Source organism: Dermacentor variabilis, chromosome 7 (assembly GCF_050947875.1).
Source record: "Dermacentor variabilis isolate Ectoservices chromosome 7, ASM5094787v1, whole genome shotgun sequence".
NCBI lineage: Eukaryota > Metazoa > Arthropoda > Arachnida > Ixodida > Ixodidae > Dermacentor > Dermacentor variabilis.
In genome coordinates, this window is record NC_134574.1 from 76,014,885 (window position 1) to 76,039,764 (window position 24,880).

The 24,880-nt window shown below is 45.8% G+C and overlaps 3 pseudogenes; 1 reads left to right on the forward strand and 2 right to left on the reverse strand.

Annotated features, from left to right (window-relative positions):
* Positions 1 to 3,070: 3,070 nt before the first annotated feature.
* On the forward strand, positions 3,071 to 4,277 carry LOC142588171 (uncharacterized; annotated as a pseudogene).
* Positions 4,021 to 11,932, reverse strand: LOC142588185 (uncharacterized; annotated as a pseudogene).
* A 7,963-nt stretch (positions 11,933 to 19,895) lies between these two features.
* LOC142588701 (uncharacterized) lies at positions 19,896 to 24,650 on the reverse strand (annotated as a pseudogene).
* Between the last annotated feature and the right edge of the window lie 230 nt (positions 24,651 to 24,880).

A 24,880-nucleotide genomic window follows, 5' to 3' on the forward strand; every position in this document is an offset into this window, starting at 1 on the left:
ATATTATAGTGTGATCCAGTATGTGCGGGACTCAGTTGCAACATATTTAGTGTGAATAATGTCCGCTATGCCTGTGTGAATGTCCCCTACCTTGCGCGTTTCGTGACCTGTCATTTAAGCTGCAAGACCACAGTGGGTAAGTTGTAACAAACCTTTCCGACACCGTGGTGGTAACGATGACTTCAGCTTCATTTCCTCGGCCCTTTGTGAAAACAGCAGGCGCTTGTGATGGGGCTGGTAGGTACAGTTTTGCTTTACTGAGTCGACAATAGTGTTGTGTCGATGCACGCGGTGTATGTCAACCCTTTGTATGTCTGCTTCGTGAGACGCGTTCACAATAAGTGGTCATAATGTAAAATGCAAACTTGCATTTGCAGCACAAGTCCTCCCCAGAGGCCAAGGATATCCGGCAGAGATTCCAAGGATATTTCGTTGTCCCTAGGACATCCGCTTACCCCCGTGATATATATTAGGCCCGTCCGCGGGGCTAGAAGCAATGCTATCCTTAGCACAACCAGCGAACATTGCAAGGCACATTCCTGGGACACTTAGAAAAGGTCGTTTCTCGGAAAAAAATGTTCCTGTGACGCTGGTCAGTATGTGCTTTCTGGAAACAGTTCGGTCGGCTTCGACATTCTCTACAATGTTTCATACTTGTGTCGCACTAGCACGCAAGAACTCTTTACGTAAGCGGTCTTCTATCAAGTTACGACTTCTTAATGAAGAGATGTTGCGCAGCCGACACACCGCACCGACAATCTCTTTTTAGTGTTTCCTTCTGGACACGCTACCGTATGGGTGGCGCTAGCATTCGAAACAAAATTGGCCAAGATAAACTGATGTATCTCGAAATACAAAGTGAAAACTTATTGCATTAGACGTTTTCCAAATACATTTAAAAAACACCAGATTAACAAAGATTTATTCTAGTAGTTTAAGGAGTGTTTGCAGAACTAGCGAAGTGCACAAATTTTTCTGGCAACCTTCGGCTTCTTCAACAGAAGAAAATGAGCATTACTGGGTTTACCACACCTTCTGCGGGATGTACATTTTTTTATGACGAGCCTAGGCGATCGAAAAATATGCATTTGCATGTTTTCTTTAATATAATTGCTGGCACCCACTGTTTTCGAGGCTACTCCTTTTTGCAGTAAGAGTTTGACGAACTCAGCTTCCAGGAAAGACCACTCCTGAAAAAGAGATAGCTCCCTGTCGTGTGTCTGCAGGCATGGCTCTTTTTTGCGAGGTCATTTTGCTCAAAAGACTTTTTAGTGCCCGTGTTACAGGGGTATCAAATAGTTTTATGCGTGCTGCTACCTCGACATATAGATGCAATATGCAGCATGCAATAGCTGCCACGAGCAGAACACCGAAGCCTATCAAGCGCAATTTATTTAGACGCTCAAGGCACGAGGGTTGATCCCAAAATAAGGTTCCCATTAATTTTAGGAATAAACAACATTGTTTATTCTCAGAAATGTACATTTTTGGAAAGATGAAACTTTGCTCTATTTCTCTACATAATTACCATCTATTTCTACACATTTTTGTAGACAGTGCTCCAATGTCTGTATCCAAATGTCCTAGAACTCCGCCGCCAACCCATTGAGGAAGCGTTTCACCTCTTCTTTCACTTCATCATCACTCCGAAAGCATTGGCCACTCAAATGTTCCTTTAACTTAGGGAACAAGTGATGATCACTAGGCACGAGGTCTGGTGGGTGGATGAGGCATGACAATCCACCCAAAGTTTCTCAAGAGTTCCTGGGTTTGACGGGAGAAGGGAGGTCTGGCATTGTCATGAAGCAGCGTTTCACTGGCGGTTCTGGATAGCTCGCCTGAGTTTTCTTACTGTTGCACAATAACTGTCTGAGTTGATGGTTGACCCACGTTCCATGAAATCAATCAGCAGTATCCCTTTACAATCCCAAAAAACACTGGCCATGACTTTGCCAGCAGGAGGAGTTTGAACTCCTTTGCGACTGGTGACTCCTCGCTGGCTTTGCAACCAGCGCGGAGTTTTGGACGACAATGGCTCGAAGGCAAGTATGCGTGTGTATACATTTCGTTTACTATTTGTTGCGTCTCATGCGCGCGCCTTACGTCGATTTACTGGTGTCGTTCTTCTGTTTTCCGAAGGATCCGCATCTGAAGAAGAAATGGATTGTAGTTATTAAGCGCGATGAAGGAAAGCTTTTTGTCGTGACGAAGCACACAAAGGTGTGCTCGAATCACTTCACCACCGACAGCTACTTGCCGAATGTAGTCAGCGATCAGCGTTACCTCCGGGTTGACGTCGTGCCGAGCGTGTTTGCCTTTGGAAAATCCAAGCCACCAGCAAGAAAAAAACCGAAAGAACGACAACAGTGTGTCACGAAAATAAAACTGCTTTCCGCCGTCGGCCAGGCTAGCAGCTCTGGGCTTGCGTCACAACCACCGCTTTCTCCTAGTAGTGATGTCGCCGTGTCACGGGATTCTTCAACAGCTGTTGAAACTATGGACGCCGCAGAGTGTGCAAGTGTTTCAAAGCCGGCCAGTGCGATCCACGTCTGCGACCACGAAGTGTGTGATTGTGCATGTGCAGTTAGAGTGTTGGAGCTCGAGAAGCAGCTTTCTGTGCTCCAAATGCGCATACTCCAACTGGAAAGTGACCTAGAACATAGGACCGAAGAGGTGAAGTCTGCGAAAGCAAATGCAGAGCGAGTGCCTGAGCTCGAGACGCAGCTCTCTCTGCTTCAAGTGCGTATACAACAACTGGAGAGCGACTTGGAAATTAGAACAAATGAGGTGAAGTCAGCCAAAGATGTGCTTTATAAAGCTCAAAGAGAGTATGAAATACTCAATATGGAAAACAAAAAGCTTGATCAGCATAAAAGCAGGCAATTTTCTGTCGAATGGTTCAAGGACAGCCCTGAGGACATTAGTTTCTACACTGGGCTTTCAAACTTTGATTCATTCATGCGCTTCTTCCAGTTAATAAACCCCGGTGAGTGTGTGGAAAATATAAAAGTATGGTCTAGGAGCTATTCAAGTTCATCAAGTAATGCAGGGAGGCCGCACATGCTGACGGCTAAGGACCAGCGTTTTTCTTGTTCTCGTCAGGTTGCGCCTTGGGCTTTTCGAAAGGGACCTTGCCTACAGGTTCAGGGTGTCCATTGCTACAGTATCCAGAATATGTACCACATGGATCAGCTTTATTTATTTGCGGGTTGGCCAGATGAACCTTTGGCTGAGCAGAGACAAGGTTGACAAGGCTATGCCAGCCATTTTTAAAGAGCGAAACCCATCAGCAAGAGCCATTATCGACGCGACAGAAGTGAGATGCGAAGTTCCAAGCTCTCTGGTTCTTCAGTCGGCGACCTACTCAACCTACAGGTCAACTAAGACAATGAAGGGTTTGGTTGTCATTTCACCTGATGGAACGATCACGTTTCTGTCAAAATTATTTACAGGGTCGGTGTCGGACAAAGAGCTCGTTGAAAAAAGCGGGTTTTTAAAACTCGAGTTTGAGCCTGGCGACTTGGTAATGGCTGCAAGGGCTTTAAGATACAGGACCGGCTCAGTGCAAAAGGAGTTGCGTTGAACATTCCCCCTTTCCTTCGGAGACAGCACCTTACTGAAGAAGAAGTTAGACAAACAGAGGAAATTGCAAGTCTCAGAATACATGTCGAGCGGCGCATTCAACGTATTAAGGCATTTCATATTTTCGACAGGCCCATCCCACTGTCAATTGCACCGATCATTAATGAAATTTGGGCATTGTGTGCATTCTTAAGCACTCTTCAAAGTCCTTTAATTGCAACCTAGGATCTGCAGCAGCAACAATCTTGCTGCAGTGATGTGCAAGGTGTCAGTTCAGTACTACATAACCTTTGCAGTGAGTGCCAAGCTAGCATGGCCAAAGCAATGAGCACATGGCTTCAATACTCATTTCAAGAAAAGAATACAAGACATTGTCAATAATATCACAACTTTATTAATAAATACATAAATTCTCATTAATTTTGTAATCTCTTGAATTCAACATTCATTGTTTGTACTGCATGTTTTTGCCAAGTACGGCAGAAGTGTGGAAAAATAAAAGCTGTCCAACCTATCTTTGCATTTCTGCCATTCACTTTCACTGAATCGAATTCTTTTGACAACTAGAAACTGTGGAGCATACATGACAAAGTCAGCCCAAGTAAGCCCTGAAAGGGCCATCTGCCCAAGAACCTGGTAATAGTAATAGTGGGTGCAGTTTAGCCTGTACGTGCCTTAGCTGTCTTTCACAAGGCATGAGCCATGAGTGCTTGGTATTTTCAAGTCTTTAATTGAATATGGGCACTTAACTTCGACAATACCATGAGGATTCGGTTCCTCTGGGTCCCACACCACACGATCAGGCGATGCACCGAGCCATGGGCACGTGGGATCCACAATAAGGCCGCAGTGGAAGGTCTGAATATTGTGCCGGAAGGTTCGGAGGGTTGTTTCATATTTTTGAACAGCCATGGTTTCGCTTGAAACTCCGTACCTGAAACAGAAATACCATGATGCAAGTTCTGTCTTTTACTTGCATTCTGTGATACAATCCACGTTCGGCAGTACATACGGTGTGTATACATATGCTAGTATTGTAACGATGTTGAGGAGCACAGGTTAATAAAATGATATTTATTAAAGGCCAACCTGTACCCACGACTAAAAGCTTGACTGAAAATATAGTGTGCAAAGCTACTCCCATTTCCAAGGTTTTTGATCAATGTGTGACAACAGGTGCACATGTGTAATCTGTTAATAACATTGTACCTGTACATTCATTAGTGCCCATCACTTGTAGCCACCGTGATTTACTGGAAGCAAGATTATCCATAGCAGATGTAAACAAGGAAGTGCCTCGTCTGTACACTTTGTCTTCTTGTGCTATAGTTTTCACTTTGTTGTGAACTAACTTGGCCAAGAAAATGTTTTTGGACCCGTACTTACTGGATGGCCCTTACTCTAGACAGATCTCGGTCTGTGGTGAGGTTCTGCGGGCCTTTCTCTGTCCAATTCTCACGTGTAACAGCAACACCAAAATTGGAAGCAGTCAAGCAGGTTTTGCGAGCAGCTTTCCATGTCGCACTTTGGCTCTGCTGGTGAGAGGTCTGCTCAAGCTGGCGAGCTTCATCAACAGACAGCATGAGAGCCTGCATATAAGGGTGCAGCACATGTTAGAGTTAACACACAGAAAGCAGACCTAACAGAGTCAGCATAGTTTTGTAAACTAATAAAACTGTTCGGTTGCTAAGCACAAGAAATAGTGTTATGAAAATGTAGGTTAGTTAGCACAAGTAATGTATATAGCGAGTAGCAAGAGCACACGTTGAAAAACACACAGGCACTGCTTGGAAGTCGTGCACAATGTTATTGCATTTTCTGGCTTCATTCCATGCTACATGTATGCTATGAATAGGCTCTGCTGGCAAGAGGTCTGTTCAAGCTGGTGAGCTTCATCAACAGACAGCACACAAAAGCCTGCGTGTAAGGGTACAGCACATATTAGAGTTAACGCACAGAAAGACATAACCACAGTCAACATAACTTTGTAAATATTACGTTAGGTTGCTAATCAGCAAAAGCGTTATAAACGTGACGAAGTGGGTTAGTTAACACAAGTTATGCAGCAAGTAGCAAGAGTATGCTACATAGGTTGAAGACAAAAAGAAGCAAAAGTTGAGTGCAAAGTTCTCATGTTTCCTGTGCTTTATTCCATGCTAAATGCCAGCATGCTACATGCATGTATGTGCTTGCCTCAATTACAGCCTGCTGCATTGGTGGCAGGCCCACGCATGACAAAACAGTGTTTAAGGGTTCTGGAAAAAATGCTGGCTGCATGGGTGTCAACTCTGTAGTCACCCCAACCTGAATTTCTGGGCATAAATAGGTGGTGAAGTCATGTGGTACAAGTGGTTTCTGACTCCACAAGAGGCTGCCTTCGCATGTCTCGCCAAACAAACTGTCTGCTTTCTTTAGTGTTGCAGCCTGCCTGTGTTCCAGAAGTGGACTCGCAGTATGTGCAGCCATCTCTCTTGCGAACTGCCTCGCAGCTTTCTGAACATCTTCTACGCTCCTCTGTCTTTTCCTGGCTTCATAAAGACGCGATTGGAGCGGGTAAGAAAGACCGTCTGGCCGTGCGGCTCTCCAGTCAATTTCGTCGACGCTAGAAGCCGGTATTTTGTGCCCCCGGGGCCTCCTCCAGACTTGTGGCAATTCCGTACATGACATTTCCGGCGGAGCCTCTGCATACCCGTTATCAAGAAGTAGCACAAGGACTTTCAACAGTCCCATGACATGGTGACATGTGCCGTTCTTTCTTGCAGCGCACTCGCATGTACACTCTTTCACAAAACAATCGTGCGTCAGCAAGGCGGTCACGGTATATGGTGTTGCAGTCTTCTTTTGTGTCCTGAAGCACTTAGCACGTACGCGCACGAGCGTGGAATCACTCCATCAAGTAAGAAGGACAAGTTAACTTCTGCTGGCGCCAGCATAAACGCAGTCATTACAGCTGTTATAGCGAGCGACACGTTATCCTTCTGCACGGCAACATATCACTTCGCAAACGCATGTGAATCAGCCTGTGTACCTTATGAACGGTCGTTGTATCGTTTAACAACAAAAACGCGAGCAAGCAAGCGAAAAGAAAATGATAGCGAGGATACTTACTGCGTTGTGAATGAACGTGTTTCAATTGTCGAGCATTGGACATAGCTTTCTGCGACGAACTTATGGCTGCGTAGTGCATTGCGGTTTCCGACGCTTCTCGACGTGCGATATGTCTCTATTTTGCCTGTATCAAGGCTTTTCGGTATGACAGCGAGGCTCTTGGACCACGACATGCTGCTGCTGTGCATCAACCTAGCGACCAGTGAACACACCGCACCGCTCGCACAGACCAACTAATGGCGGACAACTAATAGAGTAACAACATGGGGAGCCTCCTGTGTCAGTGTTGCCAGACTGAATTAGGAAAAGGGTCTATTGGTACCAGCTAGGTTCATAAAGCGTGCAATGACGCGTAAGGTCCATTTCCTTGAACGAATGTCGGTCCTGTAGAGTGACACAAGGAAGTCTGTCTTGTCAACTCCTCCCATACTTTTATTATATTCTCGAACAACTGCCGGCCGTTTGACTTCGATAAATGTACCGTCTGCCTTACTCCATCGAGACACACAATCTTCCTCTTCAATGGCTATAAAGTTAGATGCCATGTTTATGGCCCGGTTGTCCAACCACCGTGTCATGACAATTTTTCCGTTACTGCTTACTAAGCTGTCATGGGAGCCTCTTCCTTCTTTCTTCAATTCCTTTTCTGATTTTAAAGGACACTTTTGGGTTCTGTTTATGCGTATAGTGTCGACAGCATAAATCTTCTTGTCAAGCTCTCGAATAAGAGGCAACGATGTGAAGAAATTGTCGAAGAACATCTTGTACCCAAGTCCATTCGGTATTCTTGATGTAAAGTGGAGAAGCAGAGTACCTGCGACGCCGAATTCCTTCTTTTCCTCTTGATTCAGGCGGGTAGTGGACCCTTGATAAATAAGGAAATCGTATATGATGCCAAAAGCTCCACACAGCATATATACCTTGACGCCCCACGGTTTAGGCTTGCCTTTTACATATTGTTTTCTGTCCAGTTTACCTTTGAAAGGGATGATCTGCTCATCAATGCATAACCGTTCCTCCAACTTAATATCATAGCATCTTTTTTGGAAGGAACTGAGCAGCGGTCTCACTTTTCAGAGGCGGTCACTTGCATCATTCTCTTGATTGACATCAACAATGTGTAGGCAGTTGCGAAGTTTCTCAGAACTGTTCCGGGACATTTCCACATTTGCGAACATTTCTGTTTTGAGAACGGGCTTCCAGTATAAGCACAAACAGGGGTATTTAACGACTCCCATTAGCAAGCGTAGAGAAATAAGCTTCCTTATTTCTTCTTCATTCGTTTGGACTGATTTTCCTTCTTTGAATACAGAATACGTTTGTTTTGTTAGCCAGCTCAACAAATGCGCTCTTCAGCATGTAGCGTGAGAAATATTCGTTTGTAGTTGGGAGCTCATCAAGACAAAACTAATTCTTGTCACAAACTCCACTAAAATCAGCAGATGGTTTGTTAAAAGCTCTTCTGGGCCATGACATTTGATTAGATGATTCCTTTTCATCTGATTCTTCAGAAGTTTCCGATGAATCAAGGATGCAGACATCGCTTCCTGTTTCCTCAGGAATGAAGTCATCATCTTCGTCATCATCTTCATTCTCCGCAGCGTCTGATAAATTTCCAATATCAAGTTGGGCGAACATTTCATCTGCGTCTTTGAGTGGCACAAATTGAGACCTGCGGGTCCTAGTTGCTGAGTAAAAGAGGTGAGGCTTCATTCTGGCGCCTGAAAAATAAACAGAAGTTGCTTTACTTCAAGGTGCCACCCTAGCCTAACACGCAAGATGCGGCACCCACTCAGCCCTCGTGTACTCAAATGAGTACACACATTATTGTGCATGTGGTGACTCAACTACGCATCCGTGCGGAATGTTTTAAATGACTATATGTTCTATACGGAGTTAAAAACATTATCCTAAATTGTCAACTCACCAGTAGCAGTGGCTCGCGAGTAAAAAAACAAAAATGCATTACTTGGCCCAGCTTCGACGTCGTCTTCCATCTTTGCTGTCTCTTGCTGATGCTCTGGCCAACGCGAGCGCATGAGAACTGATGTCTGTGGCGATGGACATGCCTGCTGAGTTGTTTGAGTTTCTGTTTTTGTTTTGTTTTACTTGTTTATCGCGCAAGCCACGGCTTTAAGGTCTTGTTCTGGTTTGAGGACATCAGGGCCAAAAGGGTTTTAAGCAGAAATGTCGTAGCGGCCACTTTTTTTTAGTGATGGCCGACTCCAGAAACTTGAACAAAGCTTTTAAAGTTTCCTCATTTGTCCTGTTGCAAATGAAATAAGCTATGGGTATTCCTGATCCTGCTTCATCTAGCACTAAATGAGTGGCCAGCTCAAACTGTTACATTGTAGTTCCATGTGTGGAGCCAAGACATACAGTTCCAGGGCCCAGTTCCTCTAGCTGATCCTTCTGAGGCTCTTTCATCAGAGTAAGAGCAAAATCTGTTGAACTAAATGTACCACTAGGGTCCACAGCACCGTGTGCCTCATACCAGCAGAGAGGTGCATTTTCTTAATTAAATGCACCAACCTATCTACACTGATAGCATCATTGGTGTGACAATGTTCAGGAGTATGAATGTTAAACTTCCATATAATGTTATGCAGGTTTGAGTGCTCTGGCAAATGTGCTAGCCTCAGCTTGCATGCAGTGCATGTTCTTGTTATTTTTGTGGATGGTTTTTGTGGGTACACATCACTTGAGGTCCTCTGCTATGCTCACCTTTTTCCTGTCTCTCATTCTGAAGTACTGAATTTCCGCTCTATGGCCATAATGGTTTCTTTGTGGTGATGTCTTCATGTGCAGGAGTCCGAGTGCTCTTCTACTTTGTGACAGCATTAAATGACATATCTTATCAGAGTTGCCAGGCTTGACTTTTCTCCCGACGGTCACTGTGACCTTCGTTTGGCCTAGCCATTCCTGATCTGTTGCAGTAAACATACATTTGGTCTCTCCACTGGTCAGCTTTCTGGGGCCCACAGGCAGTTCGAACCATCAGTCCTGGCTAACCTCGTCCTGTGCTTTCCATTCGTGAAATTCTGTGATAAAAACAAGGTAGCATTAGACAGTCGCAAGTACCTTGGGGAGTGAGAGTAAACCAAAATACTTTACTTCCTCACCTTCACCTCGAGCATAGTGCCATCAGGTCACCCTCTCTGCGTGACATCTTTCATCTGTGATGTACTTTGAAATTGTATTTCATAATGTGATACATCATAAACTTATTTCAGAACTTTCATTAGTATTGTTTTAGAGAGAAAAAAATTTGAACAGAATCTATCCTGCTGGTTTCCTCAATATTGCACGACACCGCATGTTCACTGCACTGCTATCTACAATGAGGTCAAGACGAGCCCACGGCACATGGTGCAGAACATCAGAACAGTGCGAATCCGTTCTCTAGCTGTAGACAGTAAGGATTGCCACAGATGTCAAATTTTGTACCAGTCTTGCTGAAATATGCCAACGCACTATTTAATTAGGTATGATTAATGCCACAACTGAGATTTCTTGTGCGTATCTACAAATAATTCCTTGTTTATGAAACAATGGAATCTCATCTCTCTTAACATGAAATTGACTGACTAAAGACTATAGTGCACTGACAGGGACGTGATTTTTATACGATGTGCCGAAATAGTCATGGGGCTGACAGTTGTAAGTGCCGTGCAGGAAAGCTGCAGCCTGTACTTGGACCCTCGCTGTGCGCTTTAGGCGCATCACAACCTGCGCCGAGGTGAATACGAGGCCATGACACGTGGCACAAAGCAACGTTAGAGCGCAGAGCATATCCCTCTTCTTGCTTAAGACAAAAATGATTGTACAGACGTCAAATTGTGCACTAATATGCTGTGGAATGTCATGTTTTTCACATAGGTACCATCAATGGAAACGGATTTCATCTTTGTCTGGATGCAAAATTCACTCTGAAGAAAGAGTACAGCGAGCTAACGGGCACACAACGTTCAAACATTTGCCCCAACATGGTGGATAACCAATCCGCTCACAACTGCACTTGCTGCACACACAAGCTGTAAGCAGACTGCGCTAACCATATGTCATGTAGCGCACCCAGAGAGCATGGACACATTATGACCGACTAGCTAGCTGGCTGAACATATAAAGAAAGAAAGAAAGAAATAAATTAGAGTTAATACGGAGGCAAATAGAATTTCTTACAGATATGTCCAGAGGAAAAGAATAAGCATCTGCACAAAAGCTGCTCTTCGGGGAAAAAAAATGGTGCTAAGCATAAAACTACTACTTGCAGTCCGAGCAAAATACATACTTTTTGTACATCTCCACGTGCAAATGCATGTGCATGCTTAATGTCTAATTCCTGGCTGTGGAACGGTGGCAGAAGAAATTTCAATTGTTTTTGATGATGTTGTCTTTAAAAGATTTGCTCACGATGGTAGAAAATAAACGTAAAACTGGGGTTCTCATCTTTATCATTCTGGTACACCATTTGCACATACTCGGCGTCAAATTTGTTTGCTGCAATGTGGTGCTTCGCATACCTTTCTAGCGAATAGAGGCCAGTGCCACACACAGTAAATTCAAACTTGAGGGGACCCCAGGATTTTCTTTGAATTACCAGAAGTTCTCATAAGTATGACTCGGGGCAATGTACCAACTTGTGTTGTAATGAAACATTCACATATACTGTATATGCTCATGTAATGGCCACACCCGTGTGAAAGCCGCACCTAGACCCAGAACTTTGTAAAAAAAAAAAGATCACCAAAATATATATTTAAAAGTTACCCATGTATAAGCCGCATCCTTCATTTTTGAGAAGGTTGGTAGTGTTATCTGTTGTGTGGTTGAAACTTTTTTTTTTATGATCAATGGCAAAACAGGGCAGCCATTCTGAGGTTACGGTGTCTCCGTGTTGGTAGCAAAAGCACAGCCTCCAGCAACTTTGAGCTCTGCGATTTTTGTGAATAAAGAGCCCCAGTACTCGCATCTCATTGTGTTCGGGTGTGGGTCCACTGTTAAGGGAGAGGTTGCCTTTGGTGGTGCACTTTGGTAAGCGGCGTATGTGCACAAATTGAGATTTGGACTGGGAGCACTGAAGGCCGCATCGACGGGCATAGTTGTATACGATGTCCGCCGCTTGCTGCATGTTGGCCTCCATTTCTCCTACTGAGCCATGTTTAGCCCAGATGGTGATGTCGTCAGCATACAGTGCATGCTGGATGCCGTTGACCTTCGCCAGCTGAGTGGGAAGTCTCATCATTGCCAAATTGAATAGGAGGGGTCAGAGGACCGCTTCCTGCTGGGTCAACATGGTGTCTGCGAAAACATTTTTGTTCTCCAGAAATTCAGACAGCCTGTCGCGCACCATCATCTCCATTAATTTTCCCACACAAGAAGTAAGCGAGATGGGGCGGAGATTGTCTGTGTTCATGCCTTTACCAGCTTTGAGAATGAAGGTGACCAGAGCAGTCTTCCAGTCAATTGGGAGGGGTGTTTCCCTGATCCAAATGATGTTGCTGTAAGCGAGGAGTGTGGAGTAGGCAGAGTCGGGAAGGTTGGCAAGTAGTTTGACTGTGATTTTGTCTCGCCCCAGTGCCGTTCCTCCCTTCATTTTTGCTAGGAACGTCTTCAGGTCGTGTAGCTGGAACGGTTGGACCATCTCCGCGTTCTCGGAACCTGCATACAAGTATGCGGGCCCTCAGGCGTCCTGCTGAGTACAGAGGTGTTGATCTCGGAGTTTGAGTGCCAATTTTGAAGTGCCTCCATCGAAGCTGTGAATGTTGGAGATTTTTTTGTGTTTCTGCTCGAGTTTGGGTGGGATCGATTATTGCGCGGAAGAGGCTCCACATACTCCGGCTGGACATTTGTCGCACAGCCGTGTTGCATCGGTCCACCCAGTTAGAGTCAGCGAGTTGGGCCGCATACTCTGCCGCTCGTTGGGTGAGCTCGGCGATGTGAATTTTGAGTTTCCCATTGTGTTTTTGCCAGTGCCATCGGCGGACAAGGCTGTGTCGGGCCTCCCAGAGGTGAAGGAGGTGGTTGTCGACATCCGGAGTCGCCTCTGAGAGCTGAATTTGGGTTTCTGTGGAGTGAAGGGTGGAAACCAATTGCTGGGACGAGACATGGTACCCTTGCTCCTGTATGGGGGTCGTGTTGGTGTATGTTTGCTGGAATTTGGTCCAATCGGGAAATTTTGCCTGTGCGAAAGGTCTTGCCAATGGATGGGTGCAAATAGTTGTATTGAGTATGCAGTGGTCGCTACTGAGGGTTTCCTCGGTGTTGACCCAGTCTACATATTGAATGTTTTTGGTGAGGGTAAGGTCCGGACATGTGTCCCAGGTCACGGAGTTACCCACATGAGTTGGGTGGGCAGGGTTGGTGTTGAGAGTAAGGCCCAGCATGGACATAAGTTCTGTCCACGTTTCTCTTCACGCGCGTATCCCCAAAGTGTGCTGGGGGCATTGAAATCGCCCACGATCACCAGGGGATCCCTGCCCGCAGCCTTTAAGGCGCGGCTAAAAAGGTCTGCGAAAGTGATGTTGGCTAGTCTAGGGGAACAATAAATGTTGAGAACATGTAGTGGTGGATCCTGTTTTCGTAGTGGAAGCAGGGTCACCATCACGTACGAGAATTCTGTTTTGAGGTCAATGTCAACGAAGTTGGCCGTGTAATTTTTATGCACGCAGATACAGGAGAGAGGGTCCTGCTGAAACGTGTAATTTGTAAGTGTGGTGCCACTCCCTGGCTCCTGAAGGGCTACCACAGCAGGAAGGTGCTCGAATGTTGTGAGGAAAAATCGTAGGCTGGCCCACTTAATGTGGGCCATGAAACCTCGACAGTTCCACTGAGTAATTAGGATAGGGATGGCCAATTTGGATCAGGGGAATTTCCTGAGTTTAGGGGTGCCCGCCATGATCGGTAAGATTGGTAGGGGGTCGCGAAGACGATGCTCCAGCACCAGCACTCATGGGTAGGGGAACATCCTTCATTCCGGAGAGTGATTCCAACTCGTCATCGAAATCGATTTGTCGACACATGTTGGGGTACCGGCCGGACACGTCTTTAATTGGGCAGCTCACCGGGTGGTGCGAGAGGTTTGCACGATTTGTTGAGTTACGAGAGAGGGAATCGTCTCTGTCAATTTGGCGATCGTGTCATTCAGGGCCGTGGAGATTTGGGTTTAAAGAATGCTAATCCGGCTGTCCACACAGGCCTCGAGGGCGTTGATCCGGGCATTCATACGGGCCTCGAGAGCGGCTACTGCGCTAGGTGCCTCCGCCGGCGCTTCTGTCTCACTTTCAATTACTTCTACTGCGTGGGTAGAGATGGGTTGCGCCAATTTTGCTTCGAGTGCTGTAATTTTCTTTAGCAGCATCTCATTTTGTGCCTGGAGAGCCGCGATCATGTTTTGTTCGGCGCTGCATGCCGCAGGTGGAGTAGAGGAAGGGGAGGAAGCAGCCCTGCCCGCACCGCTCACCTGTTTTCCGTTTTTTACGTCGTTGGCCCAGGCCCCGACCTCGCCGTGTGGTGGCACCGTCGACTGTTTCCCGGTTCCGCCGTGTGGTGGCGGTGGAGTCGTCGGCTGCTTCCCGGCTCCTCCGGCAGGGGAAGCTGGCTTGCCGGTCTTGGTGACGTCCCGGTGCGGTGACTCATCGGGAAGCTCAAGATGGCGTCGTTTTTTCTTGGCTGCCATTTTGGGCAGCCATCGTAGAGTTGCAGAACTTTGCAGTACACTCGTGGGAGTTTGTGGCGTGTCCACCACCGCACACTGAACACTTGGGCACGCATTTGTGAGGGGCCTGCACCCCCTCCACGAGTGGAATCTGTTGCCTGCGCAGGCCGCAAGTGTCATGTCTCAAGTTTCGGCATGCGTCCATCCTATGGCCGACGGTCCCACACTTGCTGCAAGCCGGGATTGTACGGTAGTAGGGTTGGACGGGCACCACCATGTTGTCATAGTGAACAAAACGTGGTTTGTCCTTTCTGGCGAAGGTAACATGCGCTTTGTTCGATGTGCCAAATTTTCTCACCTCAACAATGGTGCCTGCTCTCCAACGCACTTTTTGCTGAAGTGTCTCCGTCGTGTCCGAGTTTGCACACCACGAAGACATCGTGGCAAATGTTTCCACCATCTTGCCATAGGTATCCATGGAGCGGTACCGCTCTCCGTTCGGTGTTTGCAGAAAAATCCCCGATCACTCGATCTGCCATCGCGAGGTCCGGGTGTGGATCATAATCAGATTTTGTTCTCTCGAGTGAAGAATCAATGCGGTCTCCGCCTGCTTGGACCCGAGGTAAGCCTTGAAAGCAGTCCCATAGCGATTCTCGGAGAAGGCTTTGTGCAAGGAAATATGTTCACGTGACTTTATAACGATCATGCAGTCGTCCGGGTTGGGTTTTAGTAGCGGGCGAGGCTTCCACTTCGTGACGACCTTGCCCTTGCTTCCCGCAGCGCACGAGGCGGGACACTGTGTCTTGCCGGCGGGGATGCCGGAGGCCAAGGTGGCGGCGGGCGCCACCATCTTGGCTTTCTCTTGCAAGCGGCAAGCGGCCGTGTTGAGGAGGGCTTGGCTTCGAATATTCGAAGGAATCGCAGAATTGCGCTCCTTGGTCATCGGAACCGTCGTCCAGGACATCGCGTTCAGGTCGTAGCCATGCTGGGTTAGCGTAGAGGCATCCATGTTGCCTCGTGGAGCAGTCTCCACGTCGCTGTCATGTTGAACGGCGTCGCCCACATGGCGGAGTGAAAAACTGCTCTAAAATTGCCGAAAATTGGCCCACCTGGGTGAAATTGATGTCCACGTGCACCGGGTGACTTGCTTGATCAGATCGTAACAGATTTGGTGCTGTACCGTGAAGTTCTCCGTGGCTCCGGCCAAGAATCGGCGGAGCCGTTGCACAGCACGTCTGAATCAAACGCTTCTTCTGGTGCGGTAAGTTAGCGCGCTCCGAACTCCAAAGGAGCGTGCTCGAGTGCACTTGAGTGTGACACCTTTGGAGCTTAGCTTACAGCGATTTTCGCCTACTGCTTTCGGGTGCACTAATGCACTGTCTGGCGAATTTTATGTTGCTTCCGCATCGGCTATTGCACTTCGCGCGCTTTTCGAAAATGGCCCCGCCGACCGTACTCCTGCAGTTCTTGTTATACGATGAAGAGGTAGAAGAACTTGACGCGCGGCGACGGAGGCAGCAGCAGCAGCGCTTACGTGTGCAATGCAAGCTGTTTGTGCTGTTCAGATGTACCCTATCAGAGGATTTATTTCTGCTCCGTGGTATGCTGACTCCTGACTCCATTGCAGATCTTCTTCTGCTTCTTTCTGGGGTTTTACGTGCCAAAACCAGTTCTGATTATGAGGCACGCTGTAGTGGAGGGCTCCGGATTAAGTTTGACCACCTGGGGTTCTTTAACGTGCATTACAACACAAGCACAAGGGCGTTTTTGCATTTCACCTTCATCGAAATTCATTGCAGATCGCAAGAGGACAGAAATCTGTATGATCCGAGGCATCCAGCATCATGTCATCAACAACGTTGTGCCAAACATCACAACAAGACTGTTGTGCCCAGTCCTGGAGTTGTCGGTGCAGTTGTGCCCAGATACCTGGACACACAATTCGAGGAGCACTTCAGGATGGACAGAAGCACTTTTGAGGTAAGTAGTCCTATCAGTTTGAAACAACACACGGTTTAATCTGCCCCCCGTAACTGCCCCCCGTAACTCTGCCTTGCAGTCATCGACATTCTGTGGATTATTTTTGCAGAAGGTCGCTGTACACAACACTGCATGTGTTTCACGAGGATCAAGTTAATGTATCAGATTTAAAGGGGTTGGGACACCAAATTTTGAGGCTATAAAAAGCATGTTGTAGGCTGCTTCTGTATGCAAGGACACCCAGAACGAGGTATTGGACGCTGCAAACATTTCAAAATAATTATAATTCAGCTCCAAAAAGTCATTAAAAACTCCTTCTCGTAGTCGAGACCCATCGCTAGCGCGGTAGTTATTACGTCACAGAGGAGGAACGAAAATATTGACGTCATAGCACACTAGCACAAAAACGTGACGTATGATGAGTAGCGATGAAATGCCGATTACGGAGCCTGCTGAGGCTGCTGAGCCGAGTGACCGAGCATAGCCTCCACTATGACCGAGCTACAGGCATATACACTCTAAGAACAGTTTACACCCTTTGGCTTGCCCCTTCTGCCACACAAGAATAATCGTCATCTGCCTTGATGCGTTTCCTTTCTTTATCGCTGCAAGCCCGGAACTTTCCAGTGACGAACGGCACGCGCGTTATCAGAAGGGGCACTCCAAAGGGTGTAAACTGTTCTATGCTGATAACGCGCGTGCCATTCGTTACTGGAAAGTTCTGGGCTCGCAGCGATAAAGAAAGGAAACGCATCAAGGCAGATGACGATTATTTTTGTGTGGCAGAAGGGGCAAGCCAAAGGGTGTAAGCTGTTCTTAGAGTGTAGAAATCCTTTCTTAATGCAAAGAAGGCTTGCAGACACGGATGCAAGAGGAGAGCAGTGGACAACATGAACGCCGCACGGCGGCCCGCGAACGGCAAATTGCGTGCAGCGAGTTGCCGTGCGGACGGGCCTTCACACGTTTGAGTGTACACTAGCCGGCCGACTCCGAAAGGGACCAGGATATGCGGCGTTCGTGTTGTCCGCTTCTCTCCTCGCATAGTCGCATAGTTCGGCAGCTCGGAGCGGTCTCTCATTCGCTTGGCCTTTCTCAATGTGAGGGCTTGTCCACGTTACCGGCACGGGAACTCGCCACACGCTGTTTGCCGTTCGCGGGCACCCGTGCGACGGCGGTTTTGCTCGCGAACGGCGAGATTTCCTTGCCGTAAAGAGGACGGGCCCGGGACCCATTTGTGCGGCAGCTGTATGGCAAAGCGGCCAATCAGCGACCGAGGAGTGGTCACTCTGACACCGACGGCAGCTTCACCGCCTCTGATCATTCGGTGCTGCCAATATCGTCGCTAGGCCTTTTCCGGTTCACTCAAAGCTAAACGATGCTTCGGAATGAATCACCGACTCTCACAAGCCGCAATGTTTTCTTACCGTTGTTGTCACTCTTCAGAATAATTATAATAATCGCAACATGCACTTCGAATCGCCAGTTGTTGACCTCTGCTTGCAGAGCACGCGTATGCGCGAGCAGACGACGCAGCATAGTTTTACGTCACTATATTTTGTGGCCCACGTGACCAAGCCATGTTGCGTTTCCTCCTCTGTGACGTCATAGCATCCCCCGGAGCCCAGAAACCGAAACCGAAATCGCTCGGTATAATAATGCTATTATTAAAATATTTATCGGGTATATATGAATCCCACTGTGTGTAGTGCTCCCTGAAGCATGACGCAACGTTTGAATCAACAAACACATGAACGAAAATTTTGATGTCTCCACCCCTTTAATATGTTGTAACTAGTCTACTAGGGATATCAGTGCTCACTGCATCGGTCTTATTGACGCTAAGTGCACTAAGCACAAGCTAGCAATCATAATCAAAACTGTGCTAGCTGTTGGCTTCAAGGTCCTGCTGCAGATCACGCAGGAGAGACTCGCTATAGAAAGGACACCAAGGATACCTCTCCATACAAAGGTGTTAATGGCTCTGTGGTTGCTTGGCAACCGAGAGTCCTTCCGAGGTGTTGCCGACAGTTTTAGGGTCAACAAGGGCCTGCTGCACTACGTTGTTAACATCATTGAACTTTGGGTACGCGCAGCACCAGACTTTATCCAGTGGCCTTTGTCACTGCAGGATGTAGCCCATGAATTCTACCGAAAGTGGTGGTTTCCTGGAGTTGTCGGTGCTGTGGACGGTTGCCATATCGCTATCAAAGCCGCAGAGAACGAGCAGGATGCTTATTACAAAAGGAAAGAGTTTCACTCAATCATCCTGCAGGGGCACTGTGATAGCTACATGGCATTCACCCATGTGCACGCAGGCTCTGCACAATGCCAAGGTGTTCAGTGCATCATGCCTGGGCAGGCTAGTAGAAAAGTTACTGGCAAACTTCCATATTCTTTGTGACTCGGCCTATGCACTGTCTGTCGGACTGAGGCAGCGTTACAGAAATAATGGCCACCTAAGTGCACAAGAAATAAAATTCAATGAAAGACTTGCACCTCTGTCTTAAGGCAATATGAACACAAATGGCACTGCTTTGTGCATGTGACTAGTGTTTGTACTTCAAATAGCATTGCTCTTTCATGTGTTTCCATTGAGATGTGCAGCAACATACATGGGAACAGGTGATTAGTCTGTATAAAATTCTTCATTTCCTTACAAGAAATACAATATTAGTATAAGGTACTGCATAGAAAGCACTTTCGTTCCCAGAAGGCTTTCTGTTGAAGCAACGAGCAAAAGGTGCTCTAAAAAAATGAACTCCTAGAATGTTGGACCCACACGGCAACTATGTATGTCAATACCTATATATATATATATATATATATATGTATACTTCAATGCAATGCAATGCCACAAGCAAGCAATTTCAGCACAGAACTATTTGAACCAGAGCAAACAGCAAGCTGATTGTTTTGAGGCTGCAAAAAGAAAAAAAAAGAGCAGGCTAGTCAATAAACCAGGTGTGAAAGCATTATAAATGTCAAAGACAGCAACCACCAAGAAAAGTCTACTGCAACAGAAAGGTAGAGGGGGTTGTGTCACACGTAAAAACTTCAGCACAAGTCTATTTCGACACAAAGCCCCCCTCCCCCCCCCCAAAAAAAAATTTTTTTTCAAAGTTGAACAAATGGCAAGCTGCCAAGTATGCAAATGAAAGTATTCTCTAGCATGAAAAGACAATGTAGAAACCATTGCAAGGCACAAAAAGAAAAGGCAACCAGATCAGCAGAACAAAGCCTGTTGTCCATTTAAACAAATTGAGATTTTTGGCACCCGTATAATCCCACCTGAATACCGATCAGACACAAGTGACGACCCACTTGGAAGTGCTGGTAATGCCTACTTATTAATCAGCAGTTTACTGGAATGAACTTGTTTCTATTTTAGATTCAAATTCAGTCATTCCTAAAACCACATTTCTTGTTTTAAAAATATAGAATTTAGAAATAATTTATAAGGTTTACAGCATATGCTCTGCACACTTTGTAAAAAGCTTGTCATTAACCGTAGCAAAACAATATCGTCGAATGTATATTCTGAGTGTGCATTCCACAGTCACACCTAGGCTGCTGGCAGTAACACAAGCCGCAAAAAAAAAACAAATTGTGTTCCTGTTTTTAATTAAGTCCAGAAAATAACTGATTTAATTAATAAACATCTTAACTGGTGCTCGCCGCAATGCGCTTTAGCATGTTCAGTTGCTGCTTGTAACGTTGGCGTTCTTCATCCTGCCATGCCTCCACGTTGCTCAGGATGTCTCGCAACAAAGTTGCTGGTGTTTTACGTCGTTTTGCCTTGGCAGCAACTTGTGCCACATTGTGTTGGGAGGAACGCTCATCAGAAAAACTACCAGTGTTATCACCAGTGGCTCCACGAGTTTCCTGAGCCAGTCCCAAGAGCTGTATGCCAACAGGTGACGTGGCTGATGTGGAGGGCTGCGTAGGCATACTTGATGAAATTGATGCTTGGTACTCTGCTCTTGAAGACAGGTTCCTCATCTCCCTGTAGAAGGGCCACTCCTTCCTATCCCTTCCGCTTGTGTTGCCGATGTTTATCATAGGTTCTTCTTAGCCCTTTAAATTTTGTCTCACAATCAGAGGCTGTTCTCAGATGGCCACGCTCCCGCATGTCTGTGCGTATTTGAATCCAAATATCTGTTCTCTGTTTCTTCCTGTCACGAAAATCTAACATGTGATGCTGGTAGCATGCAATCAACAGAAGAACCTCAGCGTGGGACCAGTTTGATGGCATCCCTTGGTGTACCAGCTTCAGCACGGTGACAGCTGGAGCCTTTCCTAGGGCCACCTGCAGAAATGGAAGTTTTATTGTCAGTATATGTGATGAGAACTGGAGAGAAAACAGCCCATAGCATGCCTGCACACAAACTTCAATGTGGGCAAGACTTCATACTATATTTTTCATCAGCAGTGACAATGGTCCAACAAGCGTCCAACATTCTTCATGGCTCTACACTTGCACTTAACAAATCTTTCCTCCCGCCAGCTAATTAAGAGCGGAGCAGTCTACCTGCAGCTGTCATTCTCCAGCATGACGCAGCTAAATTTAGAGTGTCGTTATCATCAGCTTTTGTTTGATCCTCATACTAACTAGTCTTTCAATAAAAGCATGTATGCCTCTCACTTTCTTTTTACTAACATGTATATAGTGTCGGGTTTAAAGAATGATTGTAATTTTGTTCCTCATTGAATGCGCTTTGCATCTCATTGCCTGTAATTTTGTTGATACATTTATTATTCAACATTATTTTTATTCTTCTCAGTATCTGATTCTTTAATATCTTCTATAAATGTTATTACTACCCATGATACCATTGACAGCAACTATATTATCTTGTTTCACATTAATTTGTTCAGCTGTTCTGTCAAATATTACATGCATGTTATGACATGTCCTTTGGTATTTCTTACCCCCCGCCCCTTATGTAATGCCTTGTAAAAGGCCCTTAAGGGTACATTAAATGATAGTGATGAGGTACACTGTTTAAGAATTATGTGTGAAATTACTGTTGTAATTGTGGCCTCCTGCCAGGTCCCAGTGGTACTCTGATCGGCCACCCAGAGGTCATACTCGTTCATGTGGTCACCTGGGAAATTAAAAAAAAAATAGGAACATATGCTGCATGACTGCTATGTTACCATTCTACGAGGTGGCTCTACTTAAAGCTACCAATAACAGAAATAACAAATACAAATAACAGAAAAAAAGATGTATTCAGTTTAGCAATGGTGGGTGAAATATCTGTACACAAAACCTGTAAAATGATAAAGCAATAAACTTAGATTAAAATGTTTATATTTGATCTACTATAACAATGCTGGATTTAACAGTGAAATCTACCTCGGGAAACCTCGTTACAACTCGAAGCATACTGATCGTGATTGCAAAATCCTGGAGTACTCTGCCACTTAGACAAACACGTATGCTAACCAAGGAGGTTATATAAAAACTGCTGGAGTGGAGGTCTCCTATACTGGCCAATGGGCTCAGGTGAAGCCGGCAGCAGCCATCTTGCGGGGGGCAGAAGCGGCTTGCCAAGCGCTTCGCAGCGCTGTTCTCTGCCTTTTCCAGCGGTTTTTATTTGTTTAACGGATTTTAAAGTTCCAATGAAACACTGTGGGCTATGAGGCGAGCTGTATTGGAGGTCTGGGGATCGATTTCGACCACCTGGATTTTTTTGACGCTCACTAATATCCGAGTATAAGGGCGTTTTTCCGTTTCATCGGCACCAATATGCGGCTGCTGCAACCGGGATAGAGCCCATGACCTGGGGATCAGGAGATGTCTTAGCCAAGACCCACTGCAGCATGTTTTACAGGCCGTAAAGTAAAAACGAATTCGTACAGTAATTAGCGTTTATTCATCTTTATGCACTCTCTTGAAATGTAGAAATTGAAGAATCTTGAAAGTTTTCATAAAGAAATGCAATTCAAAGCACAAGAAATAGCAATGCATGCAACAAATCTAAGTGACTAATAAATGCAGCATTTTGAGAAGGCAAAATCAGAAACAGAACTTCCAGTGCTATTGAAAATAAAAACATATACTGCATTAAATAAGAAACCTGACTATCACACTGATACAGGGAACTTATATTCATCAAAGCAACAGATACCATTAAGTTCGTAGTGTTTGTGTCCAGCTAACACATAAAGAGCAAAGGATCGAAGGACTAACATTAATTCTGGTGGGTTACACAATGAGGTTACAGAACATCACCAGCAACATGAAATTCGAAGATCAAATCATTTGTATTTTGGTAAACATATAGTGTTTGTTGGCTGAAAGAAGGCAAGACATGATTTAATAGCAAATTAATATAACACACTCGCAAATAGCAAAACAAAAGAAAGTAGTAGAATTTGTGAAGTGCTATACTGTGCTGGAGACTAAACAGCACATCATTACCCCTTCAGAATGCACAGTTATGCATGGCTTGCATGAAGCCACACATCCAAATGACACAACCTCGTTACAAACATTTGTTTTGCAAATACAAACAGTGGTACTATTCACTGTTAATGCCATGACTGATGCTACATACTGAATTTTCATTGATTCTTAAATATGATCAGCCTTGAAAGTACAGATCTCACTTTGTCCTTTGTAATACACCTATTCCTCTCTTTTGTTATGTGATGAATCCTGATTTTAATGTACAGCTCCACTACATCTTTGCACAGGCTGTAGACATGATTGTCCAATGGATCGCAGTCCATGAGATGCTGATTCAACTGAAAAAACCAATTTTTCTTTGGCGACAAGCTCAACACTTCCAGTACTAGGTGCTTTGTTTTCAAATGAACTGTCTGAATGCTTGCAGATTCTGCTTGCAACCGACGGAGCCCCTTCTCTGCCATTTCACAAAGTGAGATCACATCCTTTGAAGGTGACGCAAGCCTACCTCGGTTCTTTTGTTTCACCAGCACTGGTTGTTCTTCAGCATAAACAGCTGTAATACACTGATCACAGGTACTTTTTGCAGCAACTTTTCGAGCGACAAACCCTGCAATGTAGGGTACCACTGAACTCACAAATGGAGAGAGGCTTTCAGGGTAGTCAACTCGATGCGTGTAGTCATGGTCCTCAGCTTGTAGTATGGAACACCTTTGAATCACAGTGACAGCTGTAGTTGCACTGTCCTGAGATGCAATAACAGACGCGCCCAAGACAGACACGTCTTGTGAACAGTTTCCAGATTCGGAGGACTTCACCTCCGTCTGCACAAAAAGACGCTTGTAGGAAGCCATAAACTGGGCTGCTGTCGGATTATTATTCAAGCCGCCTCGCCCTCTGATGCAGCCAAAAAAGGTCTTTGCATGATCTTGGCTCATCTTGTGAGTCAGCAAGTACTTCAAAGGGCCTCTATGAATAAGCTCATCAAAAATGTTCTCGGTGCTTTGCATGCATATTAGAAAGCCCAGAAATCCTGTTTTCTTAACACCTTCTAGAACAGGCCGTCCTGCTGGGTCCTTGAGAGTGCCAATATACGCTTGAGCATCGGAAAAAAAATGCCTTCCAACAGGATTCGTTTTGAGTTCTCAAAGGCGCCTTGTAGGATTTCGCCAAGGGATTCCTGGAATTCAGAATGTCAAACAAATGGTCGAACAACCTCACAAATCTAGCTGTAGCAGCGGCACCTCTGAACTGCGGGAACTTCAGTACCTGCTCACAAAAGTCTAGAGCGTCGACGACCGAAACACTCAGCGCTTGGACGGCCAGACGGACCTTAATTTTTTGTTTCGCCCACTCGAGGTGCGTTCTTGTTAGCTTATTGCCCAGCCTCAGGCCTTCCTCCCGCTGCAAGGCGTCTAGAGCTTTTATATAAGCCCACTTCACAAACTGCCCTTCATCATCGACAAGATGGCTCACAGTTGCTAACGAGTTTCTGATTAGCTTGATCATATGGCATGCGTCTAACATGATATGTACTTTTTTTGAAGAACCATTAGGGCCTTCAAAGCATGTGGAAAAGTGCTCACCACCAAGGCGAAGCGTAGCGCCCAAACTTGCAGCCATGCTAAAATTAGATGATGCCCCATTAAATGTCAGAGAGATGACCTCAACCCCAACAGAAGACAATTTTTCAATTCACTGTTTTGTGAGTTCAGCTCTTTCCGAGCCTGTGAGAGAGTCAATCAGAAAATACCCTACAGGTATCTTAAGCTGCATGTTAACTCCAACGAGCACATAGACACAAACATTCCTTGCTTCAGGAACGCTGTCATCTTCGAAACCCGTGCCGAAATCGACATACCCTACCACTCTGTCACTGACCAACTCAACATGCTTTCGTAGCGCCATATCGTCTACAATGAGTGCACAGTAGAGGACTTCAGATCTGGTTCGCACAAGATTCTCTAGAAAAGAGAATGCTTCAGCTGTGAAGCCGGGTCATCCATCAACGGATCGATACCACTCGCGGAGTGTGCGTTGCGATGGTAGAGCATTATTGAACTTTGATCGGACGTATTCGTAAGCTGCTGGTGAGTAAAAATGCAGTGTGAGGGCAAATGTGCGCAATGCTGGAGGGA